This window comes from Staurois parvus, unplaced genomic scaffold (genome assembly GCF_062004578.1).
Source record: "Staurois parvus isolate SC_StPar_1 unplaced genomic scaffold, SC_StPar_1.0 ptg000636l, whole genome shotgun sequence".
NCBI classification, from domain to species: Eukaryota; Metazoa; Chordata; class Amphibia; order Anura; family Ranidae; genus Staurois; species Staurois parvus.
This window is the reverse complement of record NW_028318432.1, coordinates 4,606,485-4,630,394: the sequence shown is the minus strand read 5'-3', so window position 1 is coordinate 4,630,394 and position 23,910 is coordinate 4,606,485.

Here is a 23,910-nt window from a genome sequence, read left to right as displayed (position 1 = left end):
GGAGGATAATTCTACAAAGTAAAGCTAGACTGATTTTGACCTACCTTGAGTGTGCTATCTGTATCTGAAGTTTCTCAAACGAATCCCTGTGTTCTGTTTTCAGTCCAGAAGTTTACAACCTACCTATTTCATGTACAGTATAGAGCTCACAGGAGAGAGATGAGGCTTTTATCATTTAAAGTGGAATTCCAGGCTCCATTTATAGTTCATTAACTATTTTTCTTGCCTTTTCAGAAAAAGTGAAAAGTTTTAATAACACCCTACACCCTCCCCACCACCCAGTTCCTGTTGTGCTTACCTCCATGGGTGATGAGCTGTCAGTGTTCACACAGCTGGTGTAACAATCTGGGGATTTGAAATCTCCACTCTTCTCCCACTTCTTTCTGCAGGGCTTCTGGGATAGATCAGAGTGATTCTTACTGATCAGCACTGGTACAGAAAATTGTTCTGATCCGTCCTGTAAGCCCTGCAGTAAGAAGGGGGAAAAGAGTAGGGATTTTAAATCCCTGGACCGCTACATTGGCTGTATTGGCACTGACAGCTCATCACCCATGGAGGTACAGCGGGGACCGAGGGTGTGGGGTGTTAACTCACCTTTTAATTTTTTTTTAAAAAGTGAACTTACACTTTAAGACCAGGGGTGGACTGACCATTCGAGCACTCAGGCACTGCCCGAGGGCCCTGGGTCAGTAGGGGGCCCCATGAAATGCCCCTGGTACCTTTTTTTATAGGCTTTTTTGGGTGTGCTTTGAGTGTGGGCAAGGACATAGGGGCCCCATGATCCCCTATTGCTCAGGGGCCCCATGAGTTTTCAGTCTGCTCCTGTTTAAGATCAAACTGGTGCAAGCAAACTAATTCCATTACTAAATAATGTAGCCACTGGTTGTGCTGGAATATGCTGCAGCAGAGATAGCTACACACTGTAGGCAGCGCTGTGTTCTGGCAGCAGTAGACTTCCCTTCTGCCATCATTCAAGGGAAGCCTTGTGTCTTTATCAGTGAATAAAAAGTTTCCTCTGATTGGCCGAGATTGAGAAGCAGGAGGATGATATCACAATTTTGACCTCAACAAATCATGGAAAGTCTTTTATTCATACACGTTAGCCGTACACGATGTCAGGAGTGTGGAGCACTCCTACTCCACCATAGCTGGTGGTTCCAGAATCCTGGTTTTGGTTGTGATACATTCTCCCTGTCTGTCCACCTGCAAGGTGATTGATGTAGCCAGTCTCTGAATGGAGACCAAACCTGATTTAAACCAGCCAAGCCTTCAGTCTCATGCTTGTGATAGCACTGGTTATACGTGCTCAAGCTCCCTGTTTGTCTGTCCTACTCTGCTGTTTGGATTCCCTCGTCGACAATTTTGGATCTGATACTGACTATTCTCTGAACTTTGCTTGCCTTTTGACTACAGATTTGACCCTGACTACTCTGAACCATGCCTGCCTTGTACCTGGACTGTCATTGAACCCCACTGCCTGTCTGCCAACTGCAAGTGCCTGTTTGCTGTGCTCAGTTCGCGCCTGCCCCAGCATGTTAGTCAGGCACTATAGAATTATGTATACGTCCCGGAGGCAACCAAGTACGGGTAGACCTGCTTGCCTTATGGGAAAGGGGGCTGCTATAGGTGAAGAACACAGATGCCAGCTGTAGTGCCTGACCACCTGCATTAGGGGTAAGCATGGCACAGGGTTAATTTCAGTGCTGGCCAGGATGACCAGAAACTCTAAGGGCAAAAAATCTACACTTCTACCATATCTAAACAATTCTCCTTACTGCACAGCCTGCAAAGGGGATCTTTGAATAGTGACAACTAGAGATGAGCGAATCGAAGTATCCGAAGTGGAATTCGAGTCGAATATCGGAAAAATTTCGATTCGTGCCGAATCCGAAAAACAGCCTAATTCGGACGCGCGAATCGAAATTTTTCCGAAAATGGCGGCTGACATGTGCGGCGACGGAGCGGGGATGTCGGGGAAGGCGCGCAGACAAGGCGCGCTGCCCCATAATGCATTCCTCAACGACATGTGATCGCATCAGCCAATCAGCAGCCAGCCAGCCAGCACTGTGTAATGGTCGAGGTATATATAGCGGCCATTTTGGAAATCTTCATTTGCCTGCAGTCATTGAACAGAGGCAGACCGCTCTGTACTAGGGACAGGGACAGAGTTAGGGCCACAGAAACGAGAATTGGGGACAGAGAGAAGTTACTTAGGGACAGAGAACCATTACTCAGGGACACAGACTTGTTAATGAGGGCCACAGAATCGTTATTTAGGGACAAAGAAACGCTAGTTAGGGCCACAGAATTCATACTCAGGGACAGACAGAATTTTCACTCAGTGCCAGAGAATTGTTACTTAGGGCCACAGAAACGTTATTAGGGCCACAGAATTTTTACTCAGGGACAGACAGAATTGTTACTGAGTGCCAGAGAATTGTTACTCAGGGACAGACAGAATTGTTACTGAGTGCCAGAGAATTCTTACTCAGGGCCACAGAATTCATTCTCAGGGACAGACAGAATTGTTACTCAGGGACAGACAGAATTGTTACTGAGTGCCAGAGAATTGTTACTCAGGGACAGACAGAATTGTTACTGAGTGCCAGAGAATTGTTACTCAGGGACAGACAGAATTGTTACTGAGTGCCAGAGAATTGTTACTCGCACAGACACAAAATTGTTACTTGCACAGACACAGAATTGTTACTCGCACAGACACAGAATTGTTACTGAGTGCCAGAGAATTGTTACTCAGGGACAGACAGAATTGTTACTGAGTGCCAGAGAATTGTTACTCAGGGACAGACAGAATTGTTACTGAGTGCCAGAGAATTGTTACTCAGGGACAGACAGAATTGTTACTGAGTGCCAGAGAATTGTTACTCAGGGACAGACAGAATTGTTACTGAGTGCCAGAGAATTGTTACTCGCACAGACACAAAATTGTTACTTGCACAGACACAGAATTGTTACTCGCACAGACACAGAATTGTTACTCAGGGCCACAGAATTCATACTCAGGGACAGACAGAATTGTTACTGAGTGCCAGAGAATTGTTACTCAGGGACAGACAGAATTGTTACTGAGTGCCAGAGAATTGTTACTCAGGGACAGACAGAATTGTTACTGAGTGCCAGAGAATTGTTACTCGCACAGACACAAAATTGTTACTTGCACAGACACAGAATTGTTACTCGCACAGACACAGAATTGTTACTCAGGGCCACAGAATTCATACTCAGGGACAGACAGAATTGTTACTGAGTGCCAGAGAATTGTTACTCAGGGACAGACAGAATTGTTACTGAGTGCCAGAGAATTGTTACTCAGGGACAGACAGAATTGTTACTGAGTGCCAGAGAATTGTTACTCGCACAGACACAAAATTGTTACTTGCACAGACACAGAATTGTTACTCGCACAGACACAGAATTGTTACTCAGGGCCACAGAATTCATACTCAGGGACAGACAGAATTGTTACTGAGTGCCAGAGAATTGTTACTCGCACAGACACAAAATTGTTACTTGCACAGACACAGAATTGTTACTCGCACAGACACAGAATTGTTACTGAGTGCCAGAGAATTGTTACTCAGGGACAGACAGAATTGTTACTGAGTGCCAGAGAATTGTTACTCAGGGACAGACAGAATTGTTACTGAGTGCCAGAGAATTGTTACTCAGGGACAGACAGAATTGTTACTGAGTGCCAGAGAATTGTTACTCAGGGACAGACAGAATTGTTACTGAGTGCCAGAGAATTGTTACTCGCACAGACACAAAATTGTTACTTGCACAGACACAGAATTGTTACTCGCACAGACACAGAATTGTTACTCAGGGCCACAGAATTCATACTCAGGGACAGACAGAATTGTTACTGAGTGCCAGAGAATTGTTACTCAGGGACAGACAGAATTGTTACTGAGTGCCAGAGAATTGTTACTCAGGGACAGACAGAATTGTTACTGAGTGCCAGAGAATTGTTACTCGCACAGACACAAAATTGTTACTTGCACAGACACAGAATTGTTACTGAGTGCCAGAGAATTGTTACTCAGGGACAGACAGAATTGTTACTGAGTGCCAGAGAATTGTTACTCAGGGACAGACAGAATTGTTACTGAGTGCCAGAGAATTGTTACTCAGGGACAGACAGAATTGTTACTGAGTGCCAGAGAATTGTTACTCGCACAGACACAAAATTGTTACTTGCACAGACACAGAATTGTTACTCGCACAGACACAGAATTGTTACTCAGGGCCACAGAATTCATACTCAGGGACAGACAGAATTGTTACTGAGTGCCAGAGAATTGTTACTCGCACAGACACAAAATTGTTACTTGCACAGACACAGAATTGTTACTCGCACAGACACAGAATTGTTACTGAGTGCCAGAGAATTGTTACTCAGGGACAGACAGAATTGTTACTGAGTGCCAGAGAATTGTTACTCAGGGACAGACAGAATTGTTACTGAGTGCCAGAGAATTGTTACTCAGGGACAGACAGAATTGTTACTGAGTGCCAGAGAATTGTTACTCAGGGACAGACAGAATTGTTACTGAGTGCCAGAGAATTGTTACTCGCACAGACACAAAATTGTTACTTGCACAGACACAGAATTGTTACTCGCACAGACACAGAATTGTTACTCAGGGCCACAGAATTCATACTCAGGGACAGACAGAATTGTTACTGAGTGCCAGAGAATTGTTACTCAGGGACAGACAGAATTGTTACTGAGTGCCAGAGAATTGTTACTCAGGGACAGACAGAATTGTTACTGAGTGCCAGAGAATTGTTACTCGCACAGACACAAAATTGTTACTTGCACAGACACAGAATTGTTACTGAGTGCCAGAGAATTGTTACTCAGGGACAGACAGAATTGTTACTGAGTGCCAGAGAATTGTTACTCAGGGACAGACAGAATTGTTACTGAGTGCCAGAGAATTGTTACTCAGGGACAGACAGAATTGTTACTGAGTGCCAGAGAATTGTTACTCGCACAGACACAAAATTGTTACTTGCACAGACACAGAATTGTTACTCGCACAGACACAGAATTGTTACTCAGGGCCACAGAATTCATACTCAGGGACAGACAGAATTGTTACTGAGTGCCAGAGAATTGTTACTCAGGGACAGACAGAATTGTTACTGAGTGCCAGAGAATTGTTACTCAGGGACAGACAGAATTGTTACTGAGTGCCAGAGAATTGTTACTCGCACAGACACAAAATTGTTACTTGCACAGACACAGAATTGTTACTCGCACAGACACAGAATTGTTACTGAGTGCCAGAGAATTGTTACTCAGGGACAGACAGAATTGTTACTGAGTGCCAGAGAATTGTTACTCAGGGACAGACAGAATTGTTACTGAGTGCCAGAGAATTGTTACTCAGGGACAGACAGAATTGTTACTGAGTGCCAGAGAATTGTTACTCAGGGACAGACAGAATTGTTACTGAGTGCCAGAGAATTGTTACTCGCACAGACACAAAATTGTTACTTGCACAGACACAGAATTGTTACTCGCACAGACACAGAATTGTTACTCAGGGCCACAGAATTCATACTCAGGGACAGACAGAATTGTTACTGAGTGCCAGAGAATTGTTACTCAGGGACAGACAGAATTGTTACTGAGTGCCAGAGAATTGTTACTCAGGGACAGACAGAATTGTTACTGAGTGCCAGAGAATTGTTACTCGCACAGACACAAAATTGTTACTTGCACAGACACAGAATTGTTACTGAGTGCCAGAGAATTGTTACTCAGGGACAGACAGAATTGTTACTGAGTGCCAGAGAATTGTTACTCAGGGACAGACAGAATTGTTACTGAGTGCCAGAGAATTGTTACTCAGGGACAGACAGAATTGTTACTGAGTGCCAGAGAATTGTTACTCGCACAGACACAAAATTGTTACTTGCACAGACACAGAATTGTTACTCGCACAGACACAGAATTGTTACTCAGGGCCACAGAATTCATACTCAGGGACAGACAGAATTGTTACTGAGTGCCAGAGAATTGTTACTCGCACAGACACAAAATTGTTACTTGCACAGACACAGAATTGTTACTCGCACAGACACAGAATTGTTACTGAGTGCCAGAGAATTGTTACTCAGGGACAGACAGAATTGTTACTGAGTGCCAGAGAATTGTTACTCAGGGACAGACAGAATTGTTACTGAGTGCCAGAGAATTGTTACTCAGGGACAGACAGAATTGTTACTGAGTGCCAGAGAATTGTTACTCAGGGACAGACAGAATTGTTACTGAGTGCCAGAGAATTGTTACTCGCACAGACACAAAATTGTTACTTGCACAGACACAGAATTGTTACTCGCACAGACACAGAATTGTTACTCAGGGCCACAGAATTCATACTCAGGGACAGACAGAATTGTTACTGAGTGCCAGAGAATTGTTACTCAGGGACAGACAGAATTGTTACTGAGTGCCAGAGAATTGTTACTCAGGGACAGACAGAATTGTTACTGAGTGCCAGAGAATTGTTACTCGCACAGACACAAAATTGTTACTTGCACAGACACAGAATTGTTACTGAGTGCCAGAGAATTGTTACTCAGGGACAGACAGAATTGTTACTGAGTGCCAGAGAATTGTTACTCAGGGACAGACAGAATTGTTACTGAGTGCCAGAGAATTGTTACTCAGGGACAGACAGAATTGTTACTGAGTGCCAGAGAATTGTTACTCGCACAGACACAAAATTGTTACTTGCACAGACACAGAATTGTTACTCGCACAGACACAGAATTGTTACTCAGGGCCACAGAATTCATACTCAGGGACAGACAGAATTGTTACTGAGTGCCAGAGAATTGTTACTCAGGGACAGACAGAATTGTTACTGAGTGCCAGAGAATTGTTACTCAGGGACAGACAGAATTGTTACTGAGTGCCAGAGAATTGTTACTCGCACAGACACAAAATTGTTACTTGCACAGACACAGAATTGTTACTCGCACAGACACAGAATTGTTACTCAGGGCCACAGAATTCATACTCAGGGACAGACAGAATTGTTACTGAGTGCCAGAGAATTGTTACTCAGGGACAGACAGAATTGTTACTGAGTGCCAGAGAATTGTTACTCAGGGACAGACAGAATTGTTACTGAGTGCCAGAGAATTGTTACTCGCACAGACACAAAATTGTTACTTGCACAGACACAGAATTGTTACTCGCACAGACACAGAATTGTTACTCGCACAGACACAGAATTGTTACTCAGGGCCACAGAATTCATACTCAGGGACAGACAGAATTGTTACTGAGTGCCAGAGAATTGTTACTCAGGGACACCTAATCGTTGAATTAAATAGTATGTCAGACAACATGCAGAGGAGTGGCAGAGGAGGCAATGTTTTAGGAGCGAGCAGACGTGGCAGCAGAGGAAGGGGTCGAGGCAGCAGTATTCGCAGCCAGAGGCCAGTGCTCCCGGTGTCATCCAGCGGTCGTGTCTCCACCGACAACCCTGCCGTCATTGATTGGTTGGCTCGGTCGTCTTCCTCTTCCCAGGTCACCTCTGACACCTACAGCCAACGGTCGGTGGGTACGTCAGACACAACCGTTAGTTGGCATGGCCCGGGAGCAAGCCCACTGAAATCACGTGTCCTCTACCTGCCCCTGTCCTTTGCTGTTCCCTCACCAAGCGAAGTATCGCATGCTGTGGGCTCAGCCCCACTGTACAGTGAGGAAGAGCTAACAGAGGGCGGTCAGGAACGGGGGGAGACATCGGCCTTTTCAGCAGCCAAGCGAACAAGTACTGGCAAGGAGAGTGGCTCGGTAGCCGGTCTAGAGACAGGTCTGTCTCCTGACCCAGACGCAGCCGAGGGGGCTAGTAGTGAGGCGGAGACCCTACATGATGATGAGGAGGTTGATCGCACTTGGCAGCCTCGTCGTCATCAGGCAATTTCTTCCGCATCATCAGGAGAAGAGGGTGGCAGCTTGGCAGCGAGCAAAACAGTCGGTGGGTTGCCCAGGAGACAGCAGCAGGGTCGCATCAGTGTCAGTGGAGCCAAACGTCCACGGAGTAGAGCACCAGCTCCACTGCAGCCTACCACCACGGCCAGTAGTGGTGCCGGTGCGCACGGAGGAAGTAGCAGTCAGCCAGTGAAGAGTAGCGGGGGCAAAGTTTCCTACTCGGTGGTGTGGCAATTTTTCCTCAAGCCGCCCGAGGAAGTAAACGTAGCCGTATGTCGACTATGTGGCCAGAAATGCAAGCGTGGCCAGGGGGCCCATGTTGGGACTACAGCGTTGCGTCAGCATATGCAGCGTCACCATTCGGTGGCCTGGGAAAACCGTGATAAACATACGGCGGTTCTGCCTGCCCCAGCCCCCGCTCCATCACCCGCTCCGTTACTTGCTCCGTCACCCGACGTCGTCAATCGCCCTCTATCAGCCAGTCAAGGCTCCAACACCTCTGCTGAGGGGAGTTGTCGCTCGTTGGCATCTTCCGCTCGTTCAGATGCTCCTTCTCCTGCTACTCCTCTTCTCGGATTCCGTCAACAGTCTTTCTTGGAATCCGTATCCAAGAGACAACAGTTTGCGAGCACGCACCCGACGGTGCAAAAGCTGAACGTCCTCCTGTCCAAGTTGCTGGTGCTGCAGTCCCTCCCTTTCCAACTGGTGGACTCAGCACCTTTCCGAGAAATGATGGCTTGTGCCGCGCCGCGGTGGAGAGTGCCAAGCCGTCATTTCTTTGCCCAAAAGGCAGTGCCAGCCCTGCATTCACATGTAGAAGAGATGGTGGGCCAGTCTTTGAGCATGTCGGTCTCTGCCAAAGTGCACGGCAGCGCCGACGTGTGGAGCTGTAACTACGGTCAGGGACAGTACATGTCATTTACGGCCCACTGGGTGAACGTGGTGCCGGCACAGCCGCACCAGCAACTTGGACAGGTCACGACGCTTTTGCCTCCACGTTTGCACGTCCTTGGTCCAGCAAGCATGTCCGCCTCTACCACCTCTTTTTCCGCCGTGTCCTCAGCCGCCACCCCCGTGCCAAGTCCCATTACCCGACCGGCATATCACATGTGCAGGGCGCAACGGTGTCACGCTGTGCTGCACCTGGTATGCCTTGGCGAACGTAGTCACACAGGGGAGGAACTGCTGAGTGTAATGAACAGAGAAATCGACAGATGGCTGTCTCCGCGCAAACTAAAAATCGGAACCATGTTGACTGACAACGGAAAGAACATGGTGTCTGCTCTGCGTCAAGGAAGGTTGTGCCATGCGCCATGCATGGCTCACGTGTTCAATCTGGTTGTCAAGCGGTTCCTAAAATCCACCATCCCACTGCAAGACATCCTTAAAATGTCACGTAAACTGTGCATGCATTTCAGCCATTCCTACACCGCAAAGAACACCCTCATTGAGCTGCAGCGGCAGAACGGAATTCCACAGCATCGCCTGATCTGCGACGTTGCAACAAGGTGGAATTCAACCCTACACATGTTAGACCGCCTTTACGAGCAGCGAAAGGCCATCACCGATTTCCTGATGTTACAAGCGGATAAAGGTACTCCCCTGTGTAACTTAGATGTCAGCCATTGGCAGCTCATGCGTGACACCTGCCGCTTGCTCAGGCCCTTTGAGGAGGCCACGCTATTCGTGAGTCGGCAGGACTATGGGATGAACGACGTCATTCCTCTGTTGCACGTCCTGGAACAAATGCTGTTAACAATGGCTGGTCAGGGTGCGGTAGACGTGGCGCACAGATCTCAACGCCACATGACCCCTGTGGGGGCAGGACAGGAAGAAGAGGAGGAGGTAGAGGAGGACATTTGTGCTCAGGAATTATTGAGTGAAATGGGTGGTTTTTCCACTCAGCGGACAGGAGTGGAGGAGCAGGAGCATCTGGTAGAGGAGGAGGAGGAGGAGACAGAGGACCCAGACGCACCGTGGCAGTATGCTGTGGAGATGGAGGCAGGGAGTCCCTCGCATTCCTTGGCACAAATGGCCCATAGCATGCTCGGTTGCTTGCGTAGCGACAGCCGAATAATAACCATCAGACAGAGGGATGACTTTTGGCTGTCCACCTTGTTGGACCCTCGCTACCGGTCCAAAATGGTGGCCTTTTTCACACCTGCTGAGAGGGAGGCCAAAATTACGTACTATAAAAACCACCTATGTAGTCAGTTGGTCTCTGCCTTTGTGCGCCAACGTCCATCCTCAGACACTGTGGGCCCTGTGCGCTCGCGTTCCGCTGGCATGGCAGCAGGGGAGGGGTGGGGTGGTAGGAGCAGTGGCAGCTCCACCAGCAGTGGCTGCCTCAGTCTGCAGTCGATGATGAGTAGCTTTCTTCACCAGCGCAGTGAGGAAACTACTAACCAGCCGCAGCAGCAGCAGCAGCATCAGGTGGACCTGGAGCAGGAGCTCAAACAACAGGCTTGGGCCTACTTGGACAGCACCCTGCCAACCGAGGTAGACAATCCCCTTGACTACTGGGCAACGAAACTTGACCTTTGGCCCCAACTAGCTGAATTTGCCCTTGAAAGGCTGTCATGCCCGGCCAGTAGCGTGGCATCGGAGCGCGTGTTTAGTGCGGCAGGAGGTATTGTAACTCCGCGGAGGACACGACTGTCCACCCAAAGTGTGGAGAGACTCACGTTTGTGAAAATGAATCAGGCGTGGATTAGTCTGGATTTCAAACCACCAGTTCCTGACACAACTGACTAAATCCGCCATGAATCATGCCTCAAACATGTGCCACTTTCAGGTCTCCTCACACTGCTGGTGTGTTTAATTTTTTGACATAGGGTGCTGGCAGATTACGGGCCTCCTATAGCTGCTGCCAGGCCCCTAATCTGCCATAGGCCCCTATATACCGCCTCCTCATGCTGCTGCTAGGTCCAGAGTCTCTCATGGGTCCCTGTACGGCCTCCCATTGCTGCTGTCTCCATCGCCACACTCTGCTGCCATGTGCCACTTTCAGGTCTCTTCACACTGCTGGTGTGTTTAATTTTTTGACATAGGGTGCTGCAAGATAACGGGCCTCACATAGCTGCTGCCAGGCCCCTAATCTGCCATGGGCCCCTATATACCGCCTCCTCATGCTGCTGCCAAGTCCAGAGTCTCTCATGGGTCCCTGTACGGCCTCCCATTGCTGCTGTCTCCATCGCCACACTCTGCTGCCATGTGCCACTTTCAGGTCTCTTCACACTGCTGGTGTGTTTAATTTTTTGACATAGGGTGCTGCAAGATAACGGGCCTCACATAGCTGCTGCCAGGCCCCTAATCTGCCATGGGCCCCTATATACCGCCTCCTCATGCTGCTGCCAAGTCCAGAGTCTCTCATGGGTCCCTGTACGGCCTCCCATTGCTGCTGTCTCCATCGCCACACTCTGCTGCCATGTGCCACTTTCAGGTCTCTTCACACTGCTGGTGTGTTAAATTTTTTGACATAGGGTGCAGGCAGATTACGGGCCTCACATAGCTGCTGCCAGGCCCCTAATCTGCCATGGGCCCCTATATACCGCCTCCTCATGCTGCTGCCAAGTCTAGAGTCTCTCATGGGTCCCTGTACGGCCTCCCATTGCTGCTGTCTCCATCGCCACACTCTGCTGCCATGTGCCACTTTCAGGTCTCTTCACACTGCTGGTGTGTTAAATTTTTTGACATAGGGTGCAGGCAGATTACGGGCCTCACATAGCTGCTGCCAGGCCCCTAATCTGCCATGGGCCCCTATAAACCGCCTCCTCATGCTGCTGCCAAGTCTAGAGTCTCTCATGGGTCCCTGTACGGCCTCCCATTGCTGCTGTCTCCATCGCCACACTCTGCTGCCATGTGCCACTTTCAGGTCTCTTCACACTGCTGGTGTGTTTAATTTTTTGACATAGGGTGCTGCAAGATAACGGGCCTCACATAGCTGCTGCCAGGCCCCTAATCTGCCATGGGCCCCTATATACCGCCTCCTCATGCTGCTGCCAAGTCCAGAGTCTCTCATGGGTCCCTGTACGGCCTCCCATTGCTGCTGTCTCCATCGCCACACTCTGCTGCCATGTGCCACTTTCAGGTCTCTTCACACTGCTGGTGTGTTAAATTTTTTGACATAGGGTGCAGGCAGATTACGGGCCTCACATAGCTGCTGCCAGGCCCCTAATCTGCCATGGGCCCCTATATACCGCCTCCTCATGCTGCTGCCAAGTCTAGAGTCTCTCATGGGTCCCTGTACGGCCTCCCATTGCTGCTGTCTCCATCGCCACACTCTGCTGCCATGTGCCACTTTCAGGTCTCTTCACACTGCTGGTGTGTTAAATTTTTTGACATAGGGTGCAGGCAGATTACGGGCCTCACATAGCTGCTGCCAGGCCCCTAATCTGCCATGGGCCCCTATATACCGCCTCCTCATGCTGCTGCCAAGTCTAGAGTCTCTCATGGGTCCCTGTACGGCCTCCCATTGCTGCTGTCTCCATCGCCACACTCTGCTGCCATGTGCCACTTTCAGGTCTCTTCACACTGCTGGTGTGTTAAATTTTTTGACATAGGGTGCAGGCAGATTACGGGCCTCACATAGCTGCTGCCAGGCCCCTAATCTGCCATGGGCCCCTATAAACCGCCTCCTCATGCTGCTGCCAAGTCTAGAGTCTCTCATGGGTCCCTGTACGGCCTCCCATTGCTGCTGTCTCCATCGCCACACTCTGCTGCCATGTGCCACTTTCAGGTCTCTTCACACTGCTGGTGTGTTAAATTTTTTGACATAGGGTGCAGGCAGATTACGGGCCTCACATAGCTGCTGCCAGGCCCCTAATCTGCCATGGGCCCCTATAAACCGCCTCCTCATGCTGCTGCCAAGTCTAGAGTCTCTCATGGGTCCCTGTACGGCCTCCCATTGCTGCTGTCTCCATCGCCACACTCTGCTGCCATGTGCCACTTTCAGGTCTCTTCACACTGCTGGTGTGTTTAATTTTTTGACATAGGGTGCTGCAAGATAACGGGCCTCACATAGCTGCTGCCAGGCCCCTAATCTGCCATGGGCCCCTATATACCACCTCCTCATGCTGCTGCCAAGTCCAGAGTCTCTCATGGGTCCCTGTACGGCCTCCCATTGCTGCTGTCTCCATCGCCACACTCTGCTGCCATGTGCCACTTTCAGGTCTCTTCACACTGCTGGTGTGTTAAATTTTTTGACATAGGGTGCAGGCAGATTACGGGCCTCACATAGCTGCTGCCAGGCCCCTAATCTGCCATGGGCCCCTATATACCGCCTCCTCATGCTGCTGCCAAGTCTAGAGTCTGTCATGGGTCCCTGTACGGCCTCCCATTGCTGCTGTCTCCATCGCCACACTCTGCCATGTGCCACTTTCAGGTCTCTTCACACTGCTGGTGTGTTTAATTTTTTGACATAGGGTGCAGGCAGATTACGGGCCTCACATAGCTGCTGCCAGGCCCCTAATCTGCCATGGGCCCCTATACACCGCCTCCTCATGCTGCTGCCAAGTCCAGAGTCTCTCATGGGTCCCTGTACGGCCTCCCATTGCTGCTGTCTCCATCGCCACACTCTGCTGCCATGTGCCACTTTCAGGTCTCTTCACACTGCTGGTGTGTTAAATTTTTTGACATAGGGTGCAGGCAGATTACGGGCCTCACATAGCTGCTGCCAGGCCCCTAATCTGCCATGGGCCCCTATATACCGCCTCCTCATGCTGCTGCCAAGTCTAGAGTCTCTCATGGGTCCCTGTACGGCCTCCCATTGCTGCTGTCTCCATCGCCACACTCTGCTGCCATGTGCCACTTTCAGGTCTCTTCACACTGCTGGTGTGTTAAATTTTTTGACATAGGGTGCAGGCAGATTACGGGCCTCACATAGCTGCTGCCAGGCCCCTAATCTGCCATGGGCCCCTATAAACCGCCTCCTCATGCTGCTGCCAAGTCTAGAGTCTCTCATGGGTCCCTGTACGGCCTCCCATTGCTGCTGTCTCCATCGCCACACTCTGCTGCCATGTGCCACTTTCAGGTCTCTTCACACTGCTGGTGTGTTAAATTTTTTGACATAGGGTGCAGGCAGATTACGGGCCTCACATAGCTGCTGCCAGGCCCCTAATCTGCCATGGGCCCCTATATACCGCCTCCTCATGCTGCTGCCAAGTCTAGAGTCTGTCATGGGTCCCTGTACGGCCTCCCATTGCTGCTGTCTCCATCGCCACACTCTGCCATGTGCCACTTTCAGGTCTCTTCACACTGCTGGTGTGTTTAATTTTTTGACATAGGGTGCAGGCAGATTACGGGCCTCACATAGCTGCTGCCAGGCCCCTAATCTGCCATGGGCCCCTATATACCGCCTCCTCATGCTGCTGCCAAGTCCAGAGTCTCTCATGGGTCCCTGTACGGCCTCCCATTGCTGCTGTCTCCATCGCCACACTCTGCTGCCATGTGCCACTTTCAGGTCTCTTCACACTGCTGGTGTGTTAAATTTTTTGACATAGGGTGCAGGCAGATTACGGGCCTCACATAGCTGCTGCCAGGCCCCTAATCTGCCATGGGCCCCTATATACCGCCTCCTCATGCTGCTGCCAAGTCCAGAGTCTCTCATGGGTCCCTGTACGGCCTCCCATTGCTGCTGTCTCCATCGCCACACTCTGCTGCCATGTGCCACTTTCAGGTCTCCTTCACACTGCTGGTGTGTTAAATTTTTTGACATAGGGTGCAGGCAGATTACGGGCCTCACATAGCTGCTGCCAGGCCCCTAATCTGCCATGGGCCCCTATAAACCGCCTCCTCATGCTGCTGCCAAGTCTAGAGTCTCTCATGGGTCCCTGTACGGCCTCCCATTGCTGCTGTCTCCATCGCCACACTCTGCTGCCATGTGCCACTTTCAGGTCTCTTCACACTGCTGGTGTGTTAAATTTTTTGACATAGGGTGCAGGCAGATTACGGGCCTCACATAGCTGCTGCCAGGCCCCTAATCTGCCATGGGCCCCTATATACCGCCTCCTCATGCTGCTGCCAAGTCTAGAGTCTCTCATGGGTCCCTGTACGGCCTCCCATTGCTGCTGTCTCCATCGCCACACTCTGCTGCCATGTGCCACTTTCAGGTCTCTTCACACTGCTGGTGTGTTAAATTTTTTGACATAGGGTGCTGGCAGATTACGGGCCTCCCATTGCTGCTGCCAGACATGTAATCTGCCATGGGCCCCCGTACCGACTCCTCATGCTGTGACGTTGCAACAAGGTGTAATTCAACCCTACATATGTTAGACCGCCTTTACGAACAGCTAAAGGCCATCACAGATTTCCTGATGTTAAAAGCGGATAAAGGTACTCCCTGTGTAACTTAGATGTCAGCCATTGTCAGCTCATGTGTGACACCTGCGCTTGCTCAGGCCCTTTGAGGAGGCCACGCTATTCGTGAGTCGGCAGGACTATGGGATGAATGAGGTCAAATCGGCCATGGGCCCCCGTACCGCCTGTTCACGCTGATGCTGGTCCCACAGTGTGACCTGGGTCCCTGTACGGCCTCCCATTGCTTCCACTCTGCCATGTACCTCTTTGAAATCTCCTCACACTCCTGCGGTTGTCCATTTTGTCATAGGTTGCTGGCAGATTAGCGGCCTTCCATAGGTGCCGCCAGGCCCCATATCGACCATGGGCCCCCGTACCTCCTGGTCACGCTGCTGCTGAGCCCACAGTGTGACCTGGGTCCCTGTACGGCCTCCCATTGCTTCCACTCTGCCATGTGCCACTTTGAAATCTCCTCACACTCCTGCGGTTGTCCATTTTGTCATAGGTTGCTGGCAGATTACAGGCCTTCCATAGGTGCCACCAAGCCCCATATCGGCCATGGGCCCCCGTACCGCCTGGTCACGCTGCTGCTGGGCCCACAGTGTGACCTGGGTCCCTGTACCGCCTCCCATTGCTCCCACTCTGCCATGTGCCACTTTCAGGTCTCCTCACGCTCCTGCTGGTTTCCATTTTGTCATAGGTTGCTGTATGGCCTCCCATTGCTGCTGCCTCCACCGCCACACTGTGGCTCCAAACACTGGTTTTGGCCCCGTGACTGGCCAAAGGAGTGAAGTGTGCAGTGATTCTAAGATCGACGGCACTCATCTGCATGTCATACTGACAGACAGTATTATTTCTCTTCCCCAGCAGACTCCAAGGGCATTTAAATTAAAGGTACAGTGTTCTGCACTAATATTAAGTCTCTCTGAAGCCTAGAAACACCCTTTTTTAAGTTAAATTCACAGCGAATTTATTCGACTCGAATCGAATATTGTCCACGAATTCGCCGAATCAGTCGAATCGAATTTTTCATTTCTTCGCTCATCTCTAGTGACAACAATTCTGAAGTCTCCTGTATGCCTGATGTCAGCTCTGAAAATGTCTCGGGGGATTCAAGGACAGTGCCAACCATGACCTCTGTAATCTTTAATAATAAAATAGTTACACTATATAGCCAAAAGTATTGGGCCAGCCCTCCAAATCATTGGATTCAGGTGTTCTAATCACCTCCATGGCCACAGGTATGCAGACTGCTTCTACAAACATTTGTGAAAGAATGGGTCGCTCTCAGGAGCTCAGTGAATTCAAGCGTGGTCCCGTGATAGGTTGCCACCTGCGCAATAAGTCCATCCGTGACATTTCCTGGCTACTAAATATTCCACAGTCAACTGTTAGTGGTATTATAACAAAGTGGAAGCAACTGGGAACAACAGCAACTCAGCCACGAAGTGGTAGGCCATGAAAAATGACAGAGAGGGGTCAGTGCATGCTGAAGCGCACAGTGCACAGAAGTCACCAACTGTCTGCAGAGTCAATCGCTAAAGACCTACAAACTTCATGTGGCCTTCAGATTAGCACAACAACAGTGTGTGGAATTGGTTTCCATGGCTGAGCAGCTGCATCTTAGCCTTACATCACCAAGTGCAATGCAAAGTGCTAGACTCTAGAGCATTGGAGACGTGTTCTCTGGAGTGACCAATCACACTTCTCTGTCTGGCAATCCGATGGACATGTCTGGGTTTTGCGGTTGCCAGAACGGTACTTGCCTGACTGCATTGTGCCAAGTGTAAAGTTTGGTGGAGGGATGATTATGGTGCGGGGTTGCTTTTCAAGGGTTGTGCTTTGCCCTTTAGTGCCAGTGAAGGGAACTCTTAAGGACATACCAAGACATTTTGGACAATTTCATGCTCTCAACTTTGTGGAAACAGTTTGGGGATGGCCGCTTCCTGTTCCAACATGACTGCACACCAGTGTACGAAGCAAAGTCCATAAAAACATGGATGAGCGAGTTTGGGGTGAAGGAACTTGACTGGCCTGCACAGAGTCCTGATCTCAACCAGATAGAACACCTTTGGGATGAATTAGAGCAGAGACTGTGAGCCAGGCCTTCTCGTCCGACATCAGTGCCTGACCTCACAAATGTGCTTCTGGAAGAATGGTCAAACATTCCCAGACACCCTCCTAAACCTTGTGGACGGCCTTCCCAGAAGAGCTGAAGCTGTTATAGCTCCAAAGGGCGGGGCCAACTGAATATTGAACCCTACGGACTAAGACTGGGATGCCACTAACCTCTTTGCCGATGCGGGCTAACGTACCTGTACGTCCATTCCCTATTCTATCCAAAACAATAATACAAAATACTTGGCTTTAGATATAGTGTACATTAAAAAGGGGAACTATAAATCCTTCATAAGTAAGCCTACATTGTTACAATGAGCAAATTTTGAACATTCTGCATTTGCTCAATTATGATAAGTTAATTTTTGCTCCATAGATATGTGGTACTCTATCATTGTTTGTTGTAATCTTCATACACCTTGACATCACTCTTATCTAGGGAGGATAATAGAGCAAGATCTGAGAAATTCCAGTCCAACCTTTTTTTCCAGATGGTGCTCTGGCCCCATACATCATCCTAATCAATGGATCCTGTCAAAGCGGAAGATGGATGGGTATCTTTATCTCACCAAGGAAAGGCTCTTGTTTAATAGAGTTACTCAAATGAATTATACAAACTAGGAAGCAAAATATAAAAACAGGTAATTTTCTTTGTGTCACTCTTGGGGAAAACTTCAGTACACTGCAGGATAGACTTTGGGCAAACTGTATTAACCACAGTAGAAAAGGGTTTGTAGTGCAATTATGTTATATGCTCCGGTGATCTCATTTTTGCACACACTTTTTTGGGAAGAAGTTTAATATTATAAAAAAAAAAAAAAAACACACCAAGCTTTCCTGATTTGCATGTGGCATTGTGGTTCTGGAGTGGAAATTAGATGGTTACTTACCTAGCTCTAAATATGTGTAGCTGTTTCTTGTGTGTCTCTTCTTGTTTTCTTTGGGGGGGGGGGGGTGGCGAGGGAGATCTGTCTGATCAGCTGGGAAGATGCAATGAGTACACTCTCAGCTCAGAGACCCCCTACCACCCATGGATGCATATGTGCAGCATACGAAGGTTAAAGCCCACACTGTACCACCACGCATATGTATTACATGGGCAACAAGAGGTTAAAAGTGTATTTCCACCTTTGCAGCTTTTAGGTGTGTTCTGGTGTGTTTTGCAGAGTTCCAGTACAGTTCTGTGCAGAAATGCTGCATGTTCATTTTTTCTGCACGACAACTGACTGCTCCGGTGTGATCTATGCCATTGGAACCCATATAAACTACTGTCCATGCATTTTTGATGCAGAAAAATAAATAATTGGACTGCATGTTGTGTGAATCGGCCCTTACATAGCATAATTACAAACAAATTACAAATTTCTGCTTACCTTTTTACTTGTTCTTTTTTGAAAACTGACATTTTCCCCTTCTATGTAATGTTACAGTGTTACTAAAACCACAACAGTAAAATCAGTCTGTATATGCAGTAAAGCATGCTTGTAATACTCACTGTGGAACCTAAGGGGTTAATCCTCCGTATTGTGTAAAAAGGTTGTTTGGTCTTGTTTTCTCTGACACTCCCCTTCTTCTACTGTCCTCAATCCATCTGCTGATAGAACAGAGCCTTGGGGCAAGCTGCACATGCTCAGTTTGGTGTGTATTTCTAGGGAGTTTTTTTTCTTGGTAGAGTGCATGTGATCAGCACAGGGCCAGTCAGCACTGTCCAGAGAGTCAGGGGTGATGTAGCCCCATAGGACAATCAGGGGTGAATTAAAACTCCTCCTACAAACTTTAACTGGTGCTCTGCTGGACACTGATAGAAGTCACAAGACTGCTCTAACTGCTCATGAGAAAAGGTATTTAGCAGTTTATATTTACTAAAACAATTGCATTTCCATGTTCTGTGTACTGTGAGAGACTGGATATAGTAAATTCAAGGTCCTGAGTGTAGTAACACTTTAAGGAGGGGCTGCGGAGCTATGGTTACCATAATTAACCCTGTCTGTGCTGTGCAGGCAGAGCTCATTATTGTTTGTACACTGATGTGCATGCTGTCTGCTCTAACAAAGGGTCAAATATTTCAAGGCTTGATACATTGTATGGTAATGCACTTTTATACCAATCTGACCTTATAGTTATTTGGAATAATACAAGCTGCATATAGTTTCCTATGTATAAACCTACTCAAAACAAACAACTAGAGGGATGAGAGATATATTTTAAATAATTTTTTTTAGGTATGCTGTGTGTGATTTCATAGATTTGTCAGCAAAGGTAGAGGGGCAGAGCCATATGACATCATCATGTCTGGAAGTTCAGGGTCGGCCATTTTTACATATCATCTCCACTGATGTCTATGCTTAAAGGGGATATATGTTGATGATTTAAAAAGGCGATTTTATCTTGTGCACTGGATGTTTTGCTGCACTTTGTGAGCATTTTATTCTTTTTGGTTATTAAAACTGAATTGTGTGCTAATAGTACACCATGAGAGGCTCTGTATCTTTTCTTTTCTGCTGAATGGGCTGGATCCTGAGTTATATAGTGGATTTGAGACCTGTAAGCAGCAGCAGTGAGAGATGGTGATACAGAGTAGTTAAGTGCATACATGCTGTCTATTTTTTTGAGCACACATGGGAGATTTTGCACTGATAAACACTGGTCAAAAAAATTAAAGGGACGCTTTGAAAACACATGAGATCTCAATGGAGAAAAATATGCTGGATATCTACACTGATGTGGATGGGGTAATGTGTTAGGAACGTAAGGATGCCTCATTGTTTGATGGAAATGAAAATTATCACCTTACAGAGGACTGAATTCAAAGACACCCCAAAAATTAAAGTGAAAAAATGATGTAGCAGGCTAGTCCATTTTGCTGAAATTTCATAGTAGAAACTCAAAATGGTACTCAGTGGTTTGTATGGTCCCCGCGTGCTTGTATGTATGCCTGACAACATCAGAGCATGCTCCTAATGAGAGGACGGACGGTGTTCTGGGGTAATTCCTCCTAGATCTGGACCAAGGCATCACTGAATTTCTGGAACAGTCTGAGGTGCAACCTGGCGGCGTCAGATGGACCGAAACATGATATCCCAAAGGTGTTCTATAGGATTTAGGTCAGGCGAGGGGGGGGGGGGGGATTCAATGGTATCAATTCCTTCCTTCTCCAGGAACTGTCTGCATACTCTCACCACATGAGGCTGAGCAATTGTCCTGCATCAGGAGGAACCCAGGACCCACTGCACCAGTGTAGGTTCTGACAATGGGTCCAAGGATTTCATCCCGATACCTAATGGCAGTCAGTATGCCATTGTCTAGCCTGTAGAGGTCTCTGCGTCCCTCCATGGATATGCCTCCCCAGACCATCACTGACCCACCACCAAAATGGTCATGCTGAACGATGTTACAGGCAGCATAATGTTCTCCATGGCTTCTCCAGACCCTTTCACATCTGTCACATGTGCTCAGGGTGAACCTGCTCTCATCTGTGAAAAGCACAGAGTGCCAGTGGTGGACCTGCCAATTCTGGTGTTCAATAGCAAATGCCAATTGAGCTCTATGATGCCGGGTAGTGAGCACAGGGCCCACTAGAGAATGGTGGGTCCTCAGGCCACCCTCATGAAGTCTGTTTCTGATTGGTCGGATACATTCACACCAGTGGCCTGCTGGAGATCATTTTGTAGGGCTCTGGCAGTGCTCATCCTGTTCCTCCTTGCACAAAGGAGCAGATACCAGTCCTGCTGATGGGTTAAGGACCTTCTATGGCCCTGACCAGCTCTCCTAGAGTAACTGCCTATCTCCTGGAATCTCCTCCATGCTCTGAGACTGAGCTGGGAGACACAGCAAACCTTCTGGCAATGGCACATATTGATGTGCCATCCTGGAGGAGTTGGACTGCCTGTGCAACCTCTGTAGGGTCCTGATATCACCTCATGCTACCAGTAGTGACACTGACCCTAGCCAAATGCAAAACTAGTGAAAAACAGAAAAGATGAAGAGGTAAATAAATGTCAGTGGCCTCCATCTGTAAAACCATTCCTGTTTTGGGGGTTGTCTCATTGTTGCCCATCTAGTGCACCTGATGTTAATTTCATTAACACCAAAGCAGCTGAAACTGATTAACAACCCCCTCTGCTATTTAACTGACCAGATCAATATCCCAGGAGTTCAATTGACTTGATGCTATACTCTGATTAAAAAGTGTTCCTTTAATTTTTTTTGAGCAGTGTATATATGATTGCCAACTCTGATACATTTAAAGGACTGGTGTCTATTAACAATTATTGTTTTTTTATTTTGGTCACGTTGGATGCCATTTATTTGTTTGTTAATTTAATATTGTTCTTGATATATTTGCACAAGTTTGTTTATTGACTGAATTGTTGTTGCACTACACTTTAGGATACTTTAAACAAAGGTGGACTTACACTTTAGTCCTTTTACTACTGCTGACGTAAGGCTCGCATCGGTGCAGCGCAGGATTTTACATTTGTTAAACCAAATGTCAGCTTTAGGTGGAAGTGGTTTGATCACCTGTAATGCTGCCTGATTACTTCCTCACCACATTGAAGGTATGGCCCCCTGCCTGACATGTATTCCAGACTCCGCTTATTCAATTGCCTGTAAAACTGTCTGATCACTTCCACATTTCATCAAAGGTACCAAACTCACCCACCTGGGGCTCAGGCTGGGCATGGTGGGTGTTGCCAGGCAGAGCGGAGGGACACCAGTGAAAAACCATTTGCTGATTTCCCCTCCAGTGAATGAATACTGAAGTGTAGAGTGCTTGATACAGTCTTTGTCCTGTTGGGGAGATTTCCCTTTACTTCCTGTCATAAAGACACAAGAGGAAGTAAAGGGGATTTCACCTTAGTTGTCACTGGTGTCAACATTGAAAGATTTCCCCTTGCCTTTTGTTCTGGTAACAATTTTATCATTTGGATTTCCCATCACTTTTTTTGGTGACAATGGTCACCATGAAAAAAGTGGGCAAATCTCCCCAATGGGTCACAGTAATTGAAACCTGGGTCTAACCGTTCCATGCGCTTTCCAAAACTATGTACTTTAACTGCAACCCATAGGAAGGCACAGATTGAAGCTCTACCACTGAGTATAATAGTGCTGATGTCCCCCTGCTGATTCTTTGCAGTAGAAATGGACCCCAAGCAATGTGTCCAGCGCTACAAGTGCTGATCATCTGAACTTGCTGCTTGTCTGTCATTCAAGTCAAGTGGCTTCAATAATTTCTGAGGACAGAATGGAACATGCATATGGATCAGGAGTTCTGAGTACACTTGCTGCATGCTAGTTCTCCGTGAGTGACAGCCAAACAACTGCTTCTTCTCCAAATGCAAGTTTATGAGTCAGGACTCATTAAAAACAAAGCATCACACACTAGGTCAGTATCTTATTTTAGCAGTTGCTAAGCAGAGACAATATTCATTTAGAGTGCCCTCTATTGTCTGGTCTACAAATTTCTACATTTAATAAAAAATATGGAAGCAATATAAGAAATACGAGTTACCCCAAACATGACCTTATTGCAATACTGCGATATTTGCAACAAATATTTTATATTTTCCCTTTAATATCTACACACAAGGTTAACGTACAGTATGTGCTCATCCTTTGTAATTAAAACCTGAATATATTTTGAGAGGCATGACCAGGATATTAACCTACACAGATGTGTATGCCATGAGCTCTGTATCTGCGGCATCCTGAACTTATCCTGGTACCTGCTTTCACCCACATTCAACCTTACAACATTACCAGAGTGTTATTACCTTACAGGGACCATTATACCTTTGAAGAAAAATGTATGATAGCAAACTCCTTCCAGCCAGAGCATGTGCTCATCATCTCCTGCAGCCATATTGGATCTGTAACACGCTGCCTTCACACTATTGGAGGCCATTCAATCATTTGTTAATACCACTTACTTTGCCAGCTTACTATTTCCGTCTTAACTTTTTTGAGACATGTTGCTGCCATCAATTTCATAATTACCTTTTTTCCTAAAATAGTAAATTTTCTCAGTTTAAACATTTGATGTTTTCTATTGTGAACAAAATATTGGATTATGAGATTTACAAATCATTGCATTGTTTTCATGTAGATTTTACACGGCATCCCAACTTTTTTTGAATTGGGGTTGTATTTACTCTATATACTCTTAAGAAGTGTCCATATTAATTAGTAAATAGCTTGCCTATACTAATGAAACCGTGTATCTGGATCCAAGTGGCAAATTTGTTGTGGTGATCTTCACAATCTGGTGGCAAAAGTATATATTGGTACATGTTTACATTCCCCCTGCCCTACCACTCAGAACACCTTTACACTAAAACTTCTCCCTGCTAAGATTACAGTATTTTCATGGATGAATTTAAGACCATCCCTAATGACCTTTTCAGCTGGGCCCTGGGGGCCTCTTTTATAGGTCTGGAGATGAAAACATTCATTGGCATAGCCTTCCTCTCACATAGATTTGGCATTAGTGAATCAAACTCTTTTCCTTGGTGTCATTG